Source organism: Serinus canaria, chromosome 8, assembly GCF_022539315.1.
Source record: "Serinus canaria isolate serCan28SL12 chromosome 8, serCan2020, whole genome shotgun sequence".
NCBI lineage: Eukaryota > Metazoa > Chordata > Aves > Passeriformes > Fringillidae > Serinus > Serinus canaria.
In genome coordinates, this window is record NC_066322.1 from 6,191,135 (window position 1) to 6,207,144 (window position 16,010).

General features: G+C 39.1%; 1 long non-coding RNA gene across 1 annotated transcript; it reads left to right on the forward strand.

Moving 5' to 3' along the window:
• The first annotated feature begins 530 nt into the window (after positions 1-530).
• Positions 531-14,405, forward strand: LOC108961800 (uncharacterized). Its single transcript, XR_007778035.1, has 4 exons — positions 531-1,516; positions 4,946-5,134; positions 12,377-12,476; positions 13,111-14,405. It is a non-coding gene; the product is annotated as an uncharacterized LOC108961800 (long non-coding RNA).
• Positions 14,406-16,010: the final 1,605 nt, after the last annotated feature.

Genomic DNA, 16,010 nt, shown 5'->3' on the forward strand with positions numbered 1-16,010 from the left:
TTTAATTTTCAATTTTAATTGGAGCTTCACTTTTTGCTGTGTTCAAGTATTTCCTGAATTTGCAAGGAGTGAGCTCTATGACAGTTCACCAGAAGCCAGTTTGTTAGACTTCTTGTTCCTCCAGTTCTCTGCAACAGTAAGGTAGTATCCAAAGTGCTCTTAAGTCTTTGAAACAGACTTGATGAATTAATTGTTTTAGTTAAATATGCATTCTGCTGCAAAGTTTAAAACACCTCTTGTTCACCTTCTCCATACTCTTTCTGTTTTTCTTATTTTCACCATTCTTCCTGTAGCCTAAAACCTCTATTTTCTTCCTGCAGGTAACTGTAGGTCTTCTGCAATATCAGAGTGATAAAATGGCACTTGGATAGATTCATGAGAACCTAGGGAGTAGGACCTGTCAGCTCTGGTTGACAGCTCTGCCCAAGCCCAAGATCACCTAGTCTTTGTCATTCCTTGCCAGAAAACTGTTGAAACTGTTTCTGGATACTGAGTGATGGCTACAGGTACTGTGTTCTAATCCCTTACTGCTTCACAAAATTTCCGAAGGTTGCTGTAAGTCAAACTGTTTATTATGTGTTCTGTTTGTATTGTTAAAGCAATTTTAGATATCTGGAAACACTTACAGTGTTTCAGTTTTTCCTTATGGATCATGATTTGTATTTCTCTGAGATGTTTCACTGTCCTGCAGCCTCCTTCTTTGGTCCCCTTTTCTAGTGAGCATGGCACCTCAAGCTGCACAGAGTGATCCAGTTAAAACCTCAGTGTTTAACAAAGGAATATTATTTAGTGGGTACAAAAATGATCTAATTTAGTGTCCTTACTTTTCTTAACACACCGTTGCCTGCAGTTTGTAGCTCCTGTCACTCCCTATCCTTCTCCATGTAATTCCTGCCTACTCACACTTTCTTATTTTATGCTTCTCCAGATGATTATTCTGAAGGGTACTGTTCTGCACTTCCTGTTGAAGCTCTGGTCTGTGACAGCTTAGCTGCCTGGACTGCAGCAGACAAGTTACTGGAGACTGAACAGAAGGAATGTGAGAAGGAGCCATTGAAGATTTTGTACTAAAAGTATCAGGTGGTTGTGAATGACTGCCCTTGGGAAATTCACTTTATCCTCTGGCCAGAAATGTTTCTTCTTAACATTTAGTTTTGCTTTTTGATTAGTCTGTGTTTGTACAGCCTCCTCTTGGAGGGACAGGCTGGAAATTTGTACCAGTATTTGCTTTTGCATGCTCAAACACTACTGTGCTTCCTGAAAAAAAATTCTAGAAAACAACTATATCATGCAGAAAACAGAAATTATCATAAATTAAACCTCTGACAGTAAAAGGAATACAAGAAGGTAATTGTACAATTCCTTAGTCTGTTCTGATTTTGGTTGTGTGGAAATTCCTATAAGACATGAAAATCTTGCTTGCTTACTTACATGACAAAAGAGGAAAAAGGCCTTTTTTTTTTTTAGCAGAACATACTGTTTAAACAAACACCACAGTGAACCAAGACAGCTAAAGGTACTGTAAGTCTGTAATTTTTTTTTTTTTTATAATGTTTAGAAATTTTTGTGTCTAAGAATAAATTATTCTTCTTTTCATTTATTGTGAAGTGCATGCCTACAGCTAGTTTTTGTGACAGCAAACTGTTCCCTCTTTCAGTTAAGTTTACAAAAATTGCACACTCTGGAGCTACTTTAACTTTTATTTGGAGGCATTATCATCTTAGCAGTGGACTTGCAGGCTGCTTCTGAAATTCTGAAGGCTGCATATTGACTTAGAAGATGTCTCCAAAGCCACAGGCACACCATTTGGTGTTTTGGTCTGTGTGCTATTCCACAAACTCTCCTTTAGACTTGGGGGACTGCACCGAATCTCTGCAAGACACAGGGTGATTGCAGTGGAGCATTTTGCCTCTGGCTTACAAGCTGTACACCAGCACTGTGCAAGGGTTAAGGACAAGATAAAATCACTAGCTGCTGTTTTGATTTCCTGAGGAGTTGTTGTTTTTACATGAGAAATGAGGAATGCAGTGAGGACCATTCCTGTGCCAAAATTTCAGAGGATGTTTCTGTCAACTATGGTGCCATTCATGGGTTTTACATCAGAATCTTAGATTTGGGTATAAAGATCTCTGTTGTAGAAGCCCCATCTTGTGGACAACCAACCAATGACGACTTCAGCACAACTGAAATTTGAAATACTTAGAAAATATGGAGATATTTTGGTAATTTTTGCAACAAACTGGAGAAGCTTCATATTTCTGGACAACATGGAAGCTTCATTCATGTGTAGAAATCAGGATGTGCTTCCCAAAGACCATTTCCACAGGAAGAAATTGTGAATTGCAGAGAGGTATCAACACTGGGGTGGAACTAAGGATGGTGCCCTCCGAACCCTGTTTTAAGTCCAAATCAGCTAAAACACAAGCCTGAATCCTGCCTTCAGTTCCCAAAATAGTTTCCTGTAGCTCTTGGATAGTACAGATGAGTCTGTAAGTGGCAAAATCATGTAAGGGCAGAAGGACATCCTTGGAAAAAAATTGTTAAGAGAGAAAGAATAACAAAGTGCATGAAAACTGAATCTGGAAACTTTGGAAATATCCTTAGGGAGATTGTTTGTTTCAGCACAAAGTAGGGGATGAGGTCAGCAACTCCAGACTCAGTGAGTCAACACTTAGTAGGAAGTAAAAAGAGTGTGAAAACAAGCCTGTGATAAAAGCTATTTTCAGGTTTCAGCATGACCTTGGTGGGATATATTAGATATATTCTTTTAAATAGAGTAATGCATTTATATAATTAGAATGTCTTTTTGTTGCTCTGAAGAAATTGGGTTGCTCTATGATAGTTTTCTGTTTCTTCCCTGAGCAGAAAGTAGGAACCTTCGTGATAGTTTTCCGTGTAGTAATGAAGGCTGTGATGGAGGAGGCAGAAAATGTGGCGACATCTAGGGAAAGGTTGGCAGAAGTGCCTCTGTCAGAAACACCTCCCACTGCAACTGTGGCCACTTCAGGTGGTGTATGCAGGGAAAGTTCTGTTCGAGTGGCTTATTTGGAAGGGATGCCAAGAGTAAAGAGGACTCTGGCATGGGCACAGGGTGTCACTGCAGCCCCTTTGATGGGAGCAGGACAGGGGTTGCTATTCCTACATGTGAGTGTCTGACTGAGCAAGGGCATTAACAGAGGCAGAAGTTCAGAATTTGGTCATTGCAAAGCCAGGAAATAATTTCTTAGTCCTTACCAGCAGTAGTCTGGATGAAATCTTCACTTTTAAGACATACCAGTTGCAATAGATTTTACTATTTAAAATTATCCTTAGAAGTGAGTGTGCATCTGCCACTTCACAGTTTAAGTTTAAAATAACTGTTTCTTTCATATTGAAATAATTAAATTTGCATCATTCTGTAGTCTGGGAATTTCATAAAAAGCTCATTTGTAACATATATAGATCTGAAAAAATCACCTTTCTTAATAAGCCAACAGGTACAACTATAAATGCACATTTTCGGTATATTACTAAAAAATTCACAGAAATATCTGATTATTTTTACTTCTCATATTCTTTTGGAACAGAATTCTACATTTTTGATGAAGAGCATCTTTGATGAACTGTCTGAACCAGTGCAAAACCTTTGAGAAAGATGTATATTCCAAATTGTTACCTCAGTCTTTTCCTTAAGGAAGAGAATATTAAAACTTTAGCAATTCACAGGACTACAATTTTTACCTGAGAGCAAATTCTGCTGGAACCAGCATGTGCAATCAAAATCTTTCATAGTGTGAAGTGAAGCCATGAAAGGATCTTTGCAGTTCCTTTCTGTGGAAGTTGTTTCTTCCTCAGGAGACAGAGAACAGTAGATGCTGGTTGACCCCTCAAGGGAAGAGCAGATGAAGTGGGAACAGCTACTTAGAATTCCCTGCATTAAATAATAAAGCATGAACAGTTCAGCAAGAGGAGTACAGACAGGTATTAGTATGGTGGGAAATCTGGAGGAGCTGCAGCCTAGGAAAAGAAAATGAAGATGTAAAGCTTGTCATGAAAGAGTGTTGGAAAACAAGGATTCATTCCAGCAGTGTCAAGGGAGGGAATAAGGGCTGCTCAATCCCTGCTCCAGCAGGTGAGTGCATTGTAGTACAGAGGAAGGTGAAGTCTTGGTGTAAAGGACAGACTATTGCCTTATTCTGAGCAGAAGGCTCTAGAAAAAGTAATTATTGGTAAAAGCAAAGTCTCTGAAGGAGTAGAAGAAAAGGGTATCATTCAGTGATACTTCTTGGATTGGATTGGATTATAAATTACAGGTGTTTGTTTATGCATATGTGAGAAGGAAGGGAATTGGTCTCATCAAGAAGAGCAATTTGTTGTACCTTCCCTTCTTAGGGACAATAAAATGTTCAGTTGCTCAGGGTCCCTTGCTAAAAGTTGCAGAGTAGTATTTATCTCTCATAGACTTTTTTCAAGAAAATACTGCAGAACTAGAAACTCAAAGTTTGAGTGTAAACCTGCAGTAATCCTCTGTCAGAAGAATTGTGTAGGTGTATAAAATTGATTTCAAAGGGAATGAAGAGGTGTGACTTGTGAATTGCTACTTTTTAAAGATGAAAAATGAGTTCACATGTAGGTCATTTAAAAAAAGAAAGTAATTTTTTGTCCTTATCTCTTTATTATGCACATTTTTATAGATGTTTTCTTTGGTTGCCTGTAGTCTTTCTGCTATTTTAAATATTCTCAAGATTTTGTTGAGATAAAGAGTTAAGAGATGTAATAATACTGATACACCAAGTGATTTAGCATTAAAAAAGACAGATTTTCAGGGGCCATTTGAAAACAAGCCTTGATGTGTTATGTCAATACAAAACTAAATCTATACAGCTGAACCTTGAGCACTTGTGTTCGTAGTGTATAAAATTGTTCCTTTAAAGCTGTCTCTGTCTTTTGTCCCTTCCTCTTCCAGCCCAGTCCCTTTGTCCAGAGCAGTGCTGGTGGCACATTGCTGTGACCCCATTGCACCAGTCACCCCCCAGGATGCACTTCCCCAGGGATGGATCCTGGTCCCTGTGCTGTGTCAGCCAGGAGAGGAGAAGGACAGACCCCTGCTGTCACCAAGGACACCCCAAATCTCTCCTGAGCCTCGTCCAAAAAGGTTCTGTAATTTACAGGTCCTTATGGCAGGACACTTCTTCTGGTATTGTCATGAGCATTTTCAAATGGTATCAGGCAATAATTGCTATCACAACTTTTAATTCTGTGTTTCTGTTTCAAATTTTCCTCAGTTCAATCAGAACCAAAAGTTAATGCCCGTTGGCTAATTTCCAGTGCATGCCTCCACAGAACAACTGCTGCCTTTAACTGGTGGAGAGATCAAGGCTTGAACTGACAAAAGACATCTGTATTTTGGAAAACAAATTAATGTTTATGTTTTAATTTATAAGTTCCTGGCTCTTTTATGGTTCCTGTTTTTCAAGTAATGTCTCTTTGGATCCCTAGCTGATGGAGAGTCAAAATGGAAAAGGCCCATGAGAGAATTATCACAATAGAACATCTGGTCTGCATTGGAAAAAGCTGAGAAAGATATTCAACATCTCTGAGACTGAGGCAGCCATGAGGCAGTTTGAAAGTCAGTCCATGAAAAATTGTGCAGGTTGTGGCCACCTGGGCCAGTCCAGTGTTGTTTTGGGAAGAGCTGCTCTGCTCGTGAGCATCTGAATTTTAATTTCCCTTAAGCATGGATATGTGAGAGCTGGGAGTGGTGTGAAAGGTGTTTGCTTTCCATGATGTTAATCTGGGTCCCAGCATTGTCCTAATTATATTGTGGGTTTTTGCCAGTCTCCCAGATTTCTTTTGAGCATGTAGGCTGGAGTCAAAAGGCTTTCCCAGGGCTTTTGGCATAGCTTTACAGGAAAGTGGATGGAAAGGACTTTGTATATTTTTGCAAGAATATTTTGCATCCTGCTTTAAACTATTCCAGAAGGTAAAAGGACATTAGCTAGACTGTGTGTTGGCTCATGTACTGCTATGTCACTAATGAGAAGGAATTTTATTCCTGTTTTCTGCAGTCACAGACTGTAAAAAATGCAAAGAAATCACGGACCAACCAGGGCAGTAAAGGTACCCCTGGATTCAGAGGGGACAAACTCCTTCCACCACATGGAACTTTGGTCCTTTAAGTCATTACAGCTCATGCAGAACAGAAACAATTTGACATGTGTAACAAGAAACATTGCAAATTGTTTGCCAAACAAAGACTTATACTGCAGATGGAAGAACTGATGAAAATTGTTTATAGATGGGGAACTAAATGTAGATTTTTCAAGAACAAGGTTGCTGTCTTCCTTGCCAAGACAAACAAATCTGATAGACCATCTCATTGCTTTAGACTGCCTGAGGACCCACTGGAAGGTCTATGGACCTTTTTCCACAGAAAATTTGTGTGTTGTCAATACATAAGGGTATTGTCCACAGTTACACTGTGGCAGCTGCAGAGGAAGTGAAAGGTTCTCAGGAATACATTAGGGAGAGCTGGATTTTTGGCTTCTGAAACAGTGTGGAGTGCTTTTGGAAACTGTGGAAGTTTATAAGCTGGATGTTACTGCTACAAAAGGTTATCTGTGAGTTAAATATAATACTAATTAATCTGCTATCTTTAGATCTTAACATTAACAACACAATGAAATTGAGAATTCCTGTCTTCTAGAATTGCAGTTTCCAAGATGCCTTCATTCCTATGAACATACCTTGGTCTGCATTTAGAGATTTTCAGAGTTACCTTTAGAAATCTGTGCACAGATGTTTTTACAAAGCACTGTGTAATCATCCCAAACAATGGTTTTAATGGGCCAGTTATTTAGGAAATCATGTAATGAGAGCATAAATACAATCCCTGATACTGACATAAAACATGTATTAGCAAAATAATATAGTTTGTATTTCCTTGATATAGAGCAGAGCCTGGAAATACATAACTCATTTATGTCCTTAAAATTCTGTTATATCTGTAAACATCTGTATGGGCAGAGAGGCCCAGCAGCATCCTGGGCTGCATTAAGAAGAGCATTGCTAGGAAGTCAAAGGAGGTGATCATTCCCCTTTGCCCAGCACTGCTGAGGCTTCAGGGGGAGTGCTGTGCCCAGTTCTGGGCTCCCCACAGCAGGAAGGACTTGAACATGCTGGATGGATGGCAGGAAAGGGCCATGGGGGTGGGCAAGAGGAGCATCTGTCCTGTGGCTGCCCAGGGAGGTTTGAAAGTTGACATCATTGAAGAAACTTCAAGCTCAGCTGAGCAAGGTCCCGAGCACCCTGCCCTGGGTAATCCAGCTTTGAGCTGGGCTTGGGCTCAGTGATCCCTGGAGACGCTTCCAGACTGGGAATGTTTGAGGCAGTTTGCTTGTGTCTTGTCAGTGTTTTAGCTGCAGCTCCACTGTGGAGGAATCCTAAGGAGAGCAAAGGCTCTGACCCCAGAAATTCATCCAGATGGCTGAGGCCCAGAAAAGGCATCCTGGGAGCTGCTAAGCACTCTGAATGTCTCATCAGAGTGATATTTCACTTGAAAATACAAAATAGAAATTACTTGGGTCTTAATGACACTGAATACCCATAATGTTCTCTCACTTCAGCTGGACTGCAGATGGTAACAACCTCTCCCTATCTGAACGTGTTTATTTTAGTTTAATCTTGCTCTGTACAATCTTAACATATATTTTTATCTAGAAATTAATACTTGGTGCTTTACAGTGCAGAATTTATTTGCTTGTTTGTTCCACACTTTCTTTCCTTTCTAGTACTGATATTAACAAATTACAATCTATTTTGACATATTACTTCAGTAATAAGCACATACTATGTGCTTATTACTTATTATTTATACTAAGGCATAAATGTATAAACAACATCTGTGATAATTATTACAGGACATCAAATTTTGCTGGGGATGAGCCCATTGGGAAACCACAAAATTAAGACTTCAGAAGAAAATAGCACATGAAGGTCAAATGTACTTAGTCATTGGTTGCTGTCTCTGCACCACTTTCCCCTGACTTAATGTTTTTACAGCAGATCTCTGATTCAGTCTGCTCTGTCCTGTGTGGGATGGGGCTTTTGGAGGGAGAGCATTGCTTTAAATTGACACCTCTAGCAGCAGTTCCTACTTGTACTGGTTTCCTTTTATAAATGTGTGACCTATTATATCTATCCAGGCTGGCTGAGCTCCAAGTCACCCATTTCTCAGTAATACAGGAAATTAAATCTAATATCTAATAAGCATAGAGGCTTATGCAACCTTCATTCCCTGTAAAAAGTATTAAATAACATAATAATATTACCTTGTCTTTTGATTGCTAGAGAGCTGTGCACTTAGTTTTTATGAAGACCAAACTGGCTCTGCATTTGGGCTTGGAGAGTCTGGGTTTATCCATCTTTTTTTGCAAACTTCCTGAATTTCACCTGGAAAATTCTCCTCTTATGAAAGGAGCCCCCTGAAATGTTCATGGAGTTCATGTGTAGGGTTTGGTCCCTTTCTCCACTCCTCCCTTTGTTCCCACAGAGGGCTGTGTCCCCCATGATCTCATCCTGGGGGTGCTGCTGCTTCCTCATTCATTCTCTCTCCCCCAGGATTTTCCAGCCTGTTCCAGATTTCTGCCTGTTCCATCCCATTTTCTGATAATACCCAGCACAGCTCTGGGTCAGTTTGTGCAGCCTTTAAAAATGCAGAAATCTGACTTTAGGCCATACAGGTTAGCAACATAATTTCAGGGCTTTGTGTCCTGCATGTACCAGTTCAACAAGTGGATTTATACTGAATAATTTTAAACTGTTACAGCCCCCTGAAACCATTTCTCTCTTGCTGCTGTAAGACATAAAGTGGCATAAGGTCACTGATGCTGTGGAAATTGGTTTTGGAGTTGATGTGCTAATTCAGCAAGAAATCAGTTCTAGCAGAAATGCAAAGAAAATTATTTTAATCTAGTGACATGATATTTTGTTGGCTATTAGGAAAGAGATAATTAAAATATTCAAGAGAGTTCCAAGTCTGTGGAAAAAGTACCATTTTGGACATTTAAGGTTATTTTTGCCTCACAGTTTCTTAGCTTCTTTTCTGACAGCAAATAAGCTGGATGTGATGGACACAAATATGATATTTTCATGTGCTAAAAAAAAAAAAAAAAGATATTTTTTAAAACTGAGTTCTGGATAAGAATAAACTTGGTTCAGTCTTTTCTGTGTCACTCACCCCATGTTTACAGTAACTGCTTCTGCAATTCTGTGGAACATGAAAACTTCCATGCAGATACATCCAGAGCCATTAATGAGGATGCATTATGCAACTAATTGCAATGGGGAACAAAATTACATTAATGGTGCCTAAGGAGAAAGACAATATCTGCACTCAGTGTGAGTGAGGGGTAGCCAATGCCTGATTTTTTTCCAAAACAAATATTTAAGTTGAATTGAAAACAATAGTTTTCAATAGTTGATCTCTGAGAATAATCACCAAGAGTTTAAAAGCTCTATATTTTTTTCAAAACACTGCACTTATACTAAGGAATTTCCAAGCACAAAAAATAAAATAACTTTAATGTTTACTGTATGAATATGCCAAAGGAAAAAAAAATACCAGCATAAACTCTTTCATCTTTTTGAGATGAAGAACAGAGAAAATAAAAATTCATTTCTAAAAAACATTTTGTAAATATCTGAATTGTAAAAGTAGTGCTGTCATTGTTGTATTTTAGAAGATATTTTCATTTTATAATAAAGAAAAAAAAGATGACATTTTGCTCTCTGTTCTTTCATAAAACAGGTACAATGCTGCTGTTTGCAGAGGAAGGACATCAGCTGCAACAAAAGTAGTGTCTGTTCTAGAGTGAGGGATGAGCTCCACTGGGCAGGAATTGGCTTCCCTGGATGCTGTGCTCAGTATTTCATTTTAGCAAGTCTGAGATTGCTCCAAGTCTTCATCTCCTCCTGCACTTTATGCTACTGCAAGCCCCAGGTTGTATGTTATTGAAGAGAGAGAAACAGAAATGCAATTCAATGTTGTATTTCATGCTCCCCAAGTTTGCTCAGACAGACACACCCAGAGAGAATGTTTGCTGCACTCAGCTTGGAGATCTTGTGTTAGAAATCCTGGCTCCCCTGTGCTTTCCTGCTTTGCCCACAGCTGATAAGAGAGTTCATAACAGGAACCCCCTGTCACCTCAGCTGCAAATGGTTCTGAGAATCTAATGGCCAAGAGAGTGGAATTTGTATTTATTTTTGTTTGGCTTGTGTTTCAGCAAGCATTTAAAAGATCCCCCAGTTTATCTTTGTCAGATTGTTTTTCTTTTGGCTTAGCTTGGACACCAATCTCACTGTTGACTTTACATTTATGGAGTGGGACCCAAGGTTTTCTCCAAGCATTCAGTATTATGATTTTGACTTTGCAAGTCTTGTTGCTTGGGGTAGGTGTAAAAGTCATGTCTGCATGTACAGCAAGAACAGAACTGGGGTGTGGGTGATGCTGCTTAGTCAATTGAGAAGGAACAAAAGTAATTCTGGAGACTGCCTCTCCTCTTGGCTGGCAGGCAGAAGAGTTGGTAAAAGCTGCAAAGACAACTGAGCAAACTAATTATGATATTTATTTTATATTTTACTTCGTAGGTGGAGTTTGAGGAATAGTTTTTAAAATGTAGTTATTTTACTCTCCTTTAGCAAACCATGTGTGACCACAGCTGTTTTCCCAAAATGCCTGGTTTGCTTGCTCTTGTTGCCACCGGTCGAGTTCTCACTCCACATAGCAATGTCCACAAGGTGGTGCCACAGCTAAGAAGTTTGCAACAAATAAGGCAAAAACAATTGGATAATTCTGTCTGGTTTTTGTAACTGACTCAAGTATCTGCGTCATTAAAGAATTAATAATTATTTCATGAGCCAAATACCACATGTTTGCAGCTCTTTTTTTAAACCACTTGTGTGAGCTAAGGTGGGTCTGTCTGCTGAGTGAGAGCAGCATCCACACACCTGTGACTGTTCCAAATCCTGCACAGAAATGAAGAGGCAGCTCAGGGTTTAGCAGACAGGCTGATGAAGAGCTGTGTATTTCCTAGCAGGGTTACCTGTGCCAGCACTGGCATGTGTCTTATGTTTTTATCTGGTCACTTCAGCAGGAATCAGTCTGAATCCTGACAAGCAGAATGGTTCATCCACAACTTCAGCCAAGACAGCTTCCACTTTCCCTGGAGTGGCTATGTCACATCAGACCCAAATTTCCTGAGTTTTTCCTAGAACCAGGGGTAGCCAGGCTCCCTGTCCTGTGCTAATCTGATTATTAATTCCAAAGAGTATGAAGTGCTTACAGAGGGACCTGCACAGATGCTCAAGTTTCTGAGCATCTTTCTAGAAAGGATCAAACTAGAGAAGGTACAAGGCAGTAACAGGGAATGTGAGATGTCACATGTCCAGTACAGAAAAGACAATAAAACTTCCAGGGAAAAGTTGTTTGCAACTGATTTTTATGTCCCAGAAGTGCAGCAGGCCTTGGCCATGCCCCTCAGAAGGTGTGTGTCAGTTTTTCAGCTACCCTTGGCCACACAGTGCTTCTTGCACCCTTGCCCTGCTCCCCTCAGTGGCCTCTGCAATCCAGGTATTTGTGCTAGCACAAGAAATACTCCCTGTCAGCTTCTGCAGTGGAGAAATAAAGTTTGAATCATTTATTCGTTACATATTTTTGTACCCAAAGCAGCAAGAAAAAGGGATACCTTAAAATACTATTCAGACAAGCAGTGCATTGACTTGCCTCCAGCTAGAATCTCTCTTTGCTAGGCCTGTATCAGAAAGAGAAAAATAACAGGGTTTGCATAATGTTTCCTCTAAATTGCTACATTATTATTTTAAAACATACTAAAATTCTTCTGGCTAGTAAGGGATCAGTATATGGAAAATACATAATGGGAAATTATGTATACCCAGCAAAGATGGTTTGTCTCACAGTTACAAAGTAGAATGAGAGTTAGAAGCTTATTCCAGTTATAAAAGTTGGCAAATAACACAATGGCCACCTATTTTGTTTCTAAGGATCCTATCTAAAAATTATATGTAAAAGTGGTTTACAGTATTTTGAAACTTTGTGTTGGTTTCAACACCTGTTTGAAAAAGTCAGTGTCTAATCTGAGAACTAACTAAAAATATAAAGTCATGAACAGGTCAAGCAGGTTTGATTTCTGAGTCAGTCTGTTGAGTTAGCTTGAACTAACTGAATCATGACACTGACATTGGCAGAGTATTCCTGAAAGATTGTTCTGAGTGTATGGCTGCAATGTGCCTTGCAATTAAATTACATATTTCTGGTTTAGTTTGGACTTTGCTTTTTCTTTGACTTTGCACAATTCTTTCAAAAATTTTTACTTTTCAGATATCTTGCACAGAGGAATAATTGTGCTATATTCTGAAGGGAATGAATGACAGAGTATCTAAGATCATACATCTAAGTCTCCGTGATGTGGAAACTCCAGGTATGCATTACTTAGCAATTTAACAACTGAGTTGAAATCCTGAATACTCTCCCTTGCAGTATTTGCAACAATTTTCTGCTTTTATTGGAAATCCCATAAGTATTTTCAAAAGATCAAAACTGATTTTCTGGTTTCCCATTGAAGCAATCATGACCAAAACCTCCTTCAGGTTTATGTCTGAGTCTTCCTGGGAGGAGGTGCCTTGCAGTGTTGTGGGTTAGGAGCCAGTTGAGCCTGGCTCAGTAATCCTCCTGCAGATGCAGGAAGCAATCGAGGATGGCAGTGGTATCCTGCAGGATGTGTGTGACTGCTCAGCGGGGGCTTGATTTACACAGGGCCACATTATAGATTATACATTCTGGTCATTGTGGTATTGTTATTGCTGGGCTGGAGCTCAGCACAGGAAGTACATATAAGCACATTTGAAGTGATAACATCCACTCCTGTTTAAAAAGCAATATTTTATTCTTGTACATAATGCAGCATTTGCAAGGGAAAATAGATCATTTACAAACTAGTGCTTAGCATGACTTATAGGGGAAAAGCTGACTCATTATAGGAAGGCCACAACATTTACATATAAATCAACTTAAACTTTTAATCTCTTTATTTTTTTTTCGTTTTTTTTTTTCAGTATGGACTGTAATCCAAGATCAGGAAGGAGACAATGCATTGCCATGTGAAACACAACGCAGATCAAAATAAGTTTTCAGTGTGCCACCAAAACCACAGTATTAGGTTTCTGTTAAGGAGAATGAGTAATACCATTCTAGCTGTAAAGGTTGCTGTGAGTGGGTAATAATTCCATCTAACTGATAGGGCAGATTGTGTATTCTGCAAGAAAATAAATAATCCCAGGCAAAATCTTTCCCTATTTCTTCAGCTCAATAAGAAAGCCCACCCACCATAGCCACGTAGCTGAAGCTGCTCTAGGCATACTTGTCTAACTTTAGGATTCAGGGACAGATCTGTTCTCCATCCTACATGCCCAAACCAGCCTTTTTCAGGAACACATTGCCTCCAACCTTGGTGTGGAATGAGGAATCTGTTCCTGCTGCTGCTCCCAGGATGTGGGATGTGGGTTGACCCTCAGCTCTGCAGCTGCAGACAGTGTGTGTCAAGGCCCCTCTCAGAGCTTCTCTCCCCATTTCTCTTAAAGAGTGTGGGCTTCAGACCTTTCTGTGCACCCAGGGAAGTTACTGACCCAGCCAGGGCTCACCCCAGGTCCCTCCTGGAGGGGGATATGGATCTGTTCAGAAGAGGAATCCAATCACCATTTCAAATTTTGTGTGCCAGCCTATTCTCCATAGAGAGCACAAACTGACAGAACACAGGTAACATATTGTTCATGCTGTGCCGATTTCTTACTTTGTTTCGCCAGGGAAAATAGATTAAAATTAGTATTAAGTTTCTTTCTTGTTCTTCCAATAATAGAAAATTACCAGGGGAGAGAAAATAAGACAGAGATTTTGTTCTCTAGAAAAGCCTTCCAGCTCAATGGATTTTTTTTAAATATTATGAAACATTCTTGCCTGCCTTAATAGATGAGAAATGTAACAGTAGAACTGTGAAACAAATGAAAAACATTGACCCATGGACCATAGCTAAATTCATATTTGTGATAGTGTTGCAGATCAATAATACAATGCTGTACTGATGCTATATTGTATACAATGATTTGTTGCAATGATAGTTATGGGTGAGGTTCTAAACAGACACTGCAACATCTAATAAAGGACTGACCTACTAACAGATCTAATAAAAACATCTAATAAGATGTGACAAGCACATACATAAACTAATCCAAAACCTAATGATTTGTTTTGCAGTTTCATGATAAAACTTTTTATTGTATTCTGTCTTTATTATTTAACATTAAGAAAATATTTTCATTTATAAATTTTAAATGCTACTGGTCTTAAATTTTTGTGCAGACACTCAAGCAAACATTGAACAGAAGTAGTTTTTCCACATGTCATACCTACAAAATTTTGAAATTATAATCCTGCTGATGCCTCCTGATATTAGTATTCCTTTGCATTGGGGTAGCCTTGTTACAGTCTTTTTTGGAAGTGTCACCTGCTTAAGCAAGGTTTGATCTACAAAGTAATGCTAAGATATGTTTAATTTTAGATAAGTTCTTCACTATTTTCCTGAATAGGAATCTATGTCCCTAGTTTTAACTTGTTTAACTGTTTAACAAAGGAGCAGCTTTAATCATACTGAGAATACTTATGCAAGTTTTCACAGCTGATTGCTGGGATGAGAGCTGTAAAAACAAAGATAAGGTGAAGCTCCTTTCTTGGAACACACTAGGATATGAGTCTGTGTTTTTATTTGTAGTTCCTAAGTCTATTAAATAGACAATAATAACTTAAATATATTTATATTTTCGTGTATCGTTGGAGTCAGCATACCTCCATGACTGCAGCATGTGTGACTCTTCCTGCAGTACATTCAGATTTTGGCTTTCATGAGGCAGTAAGAAATGTTGCCTGCAAAAATATGACACAGCTTGAAAAGGAGTCTCTTAATTTCATATGGGAAATTTATTTCATCCCTCTTTACATGACATCAAAATCACAGTGCCTTTAATCATGACTGTGGAAGTGAAAATACCAGGCCACAGGATTTGCAATTAACTTGAGACATCCAGAGGAAATTCTGTAAGTTGCTTTAGTCTCTTTATTTTGCCTTTTCTGCAATCTCTCTGATGTTTCTTATAAGAGCAATTGTTAGTGGAAATGTCTGTGTTTCCACTGAAGTGCTCTAACAAGCTTTCTGGTCTCACTTGAGCAGTGTAACAGAACACCCAAAACAACTGAGATGTCTTTAGGTCTTAGAAATTTGGTTTAAATATTCTATGAAATACTTGAAAAGGTAAGAGTTCCTTAAGCATCAGAGGACAGAGAGTTTGAAGATCAGCCTGAGCCATGCCTCCTGCATTTCCTTCTCCAATAAATCTGTCAGGACACTGACCAGCTGGGCTGCCAGATGTACTCCTCCACATTTTGGGTAAGTAATCACATGGGCCTGGGACCTACTGGACAGGCTATGCCTGAAGCCATTTGCAGTTATTTTAGGTGACATGCTGAAGTGGTCAGCATAAGCTTAAAAGATTTTATCCAGCACTTTGACAGCATGCCAGAGCAAATTCCTTGGGATTCAGAGTCTAAGATTTCATTTCAATTAATTGTCAGAATGATGAATATTATTTATTCCACTCTAAGGCTCATTTTAATCTAAAACATGGTCAGATAGTGTCAATGCAGGCAAGATGGTATTTTTTCCTACATAAAAGCCCATCTAGATGTAATCCAGTTTGCTCTCCTGTCTCTGGATTTGGTCTGCAAGGATAACAGGAATGGAGACTGCAGCTGGCCTAGGATTCCCTGGCACTTGGAGCTCATATAATTAGGCAAGTCTATTTTTCCACCAAATAAAATTATTAAAAGCAACAACATTATGAATTGAAACTCCTCAAAATTGTTAAATTCTCTCCAGTTTGGAAGAGGAGCTTAATCAGGCATTGGA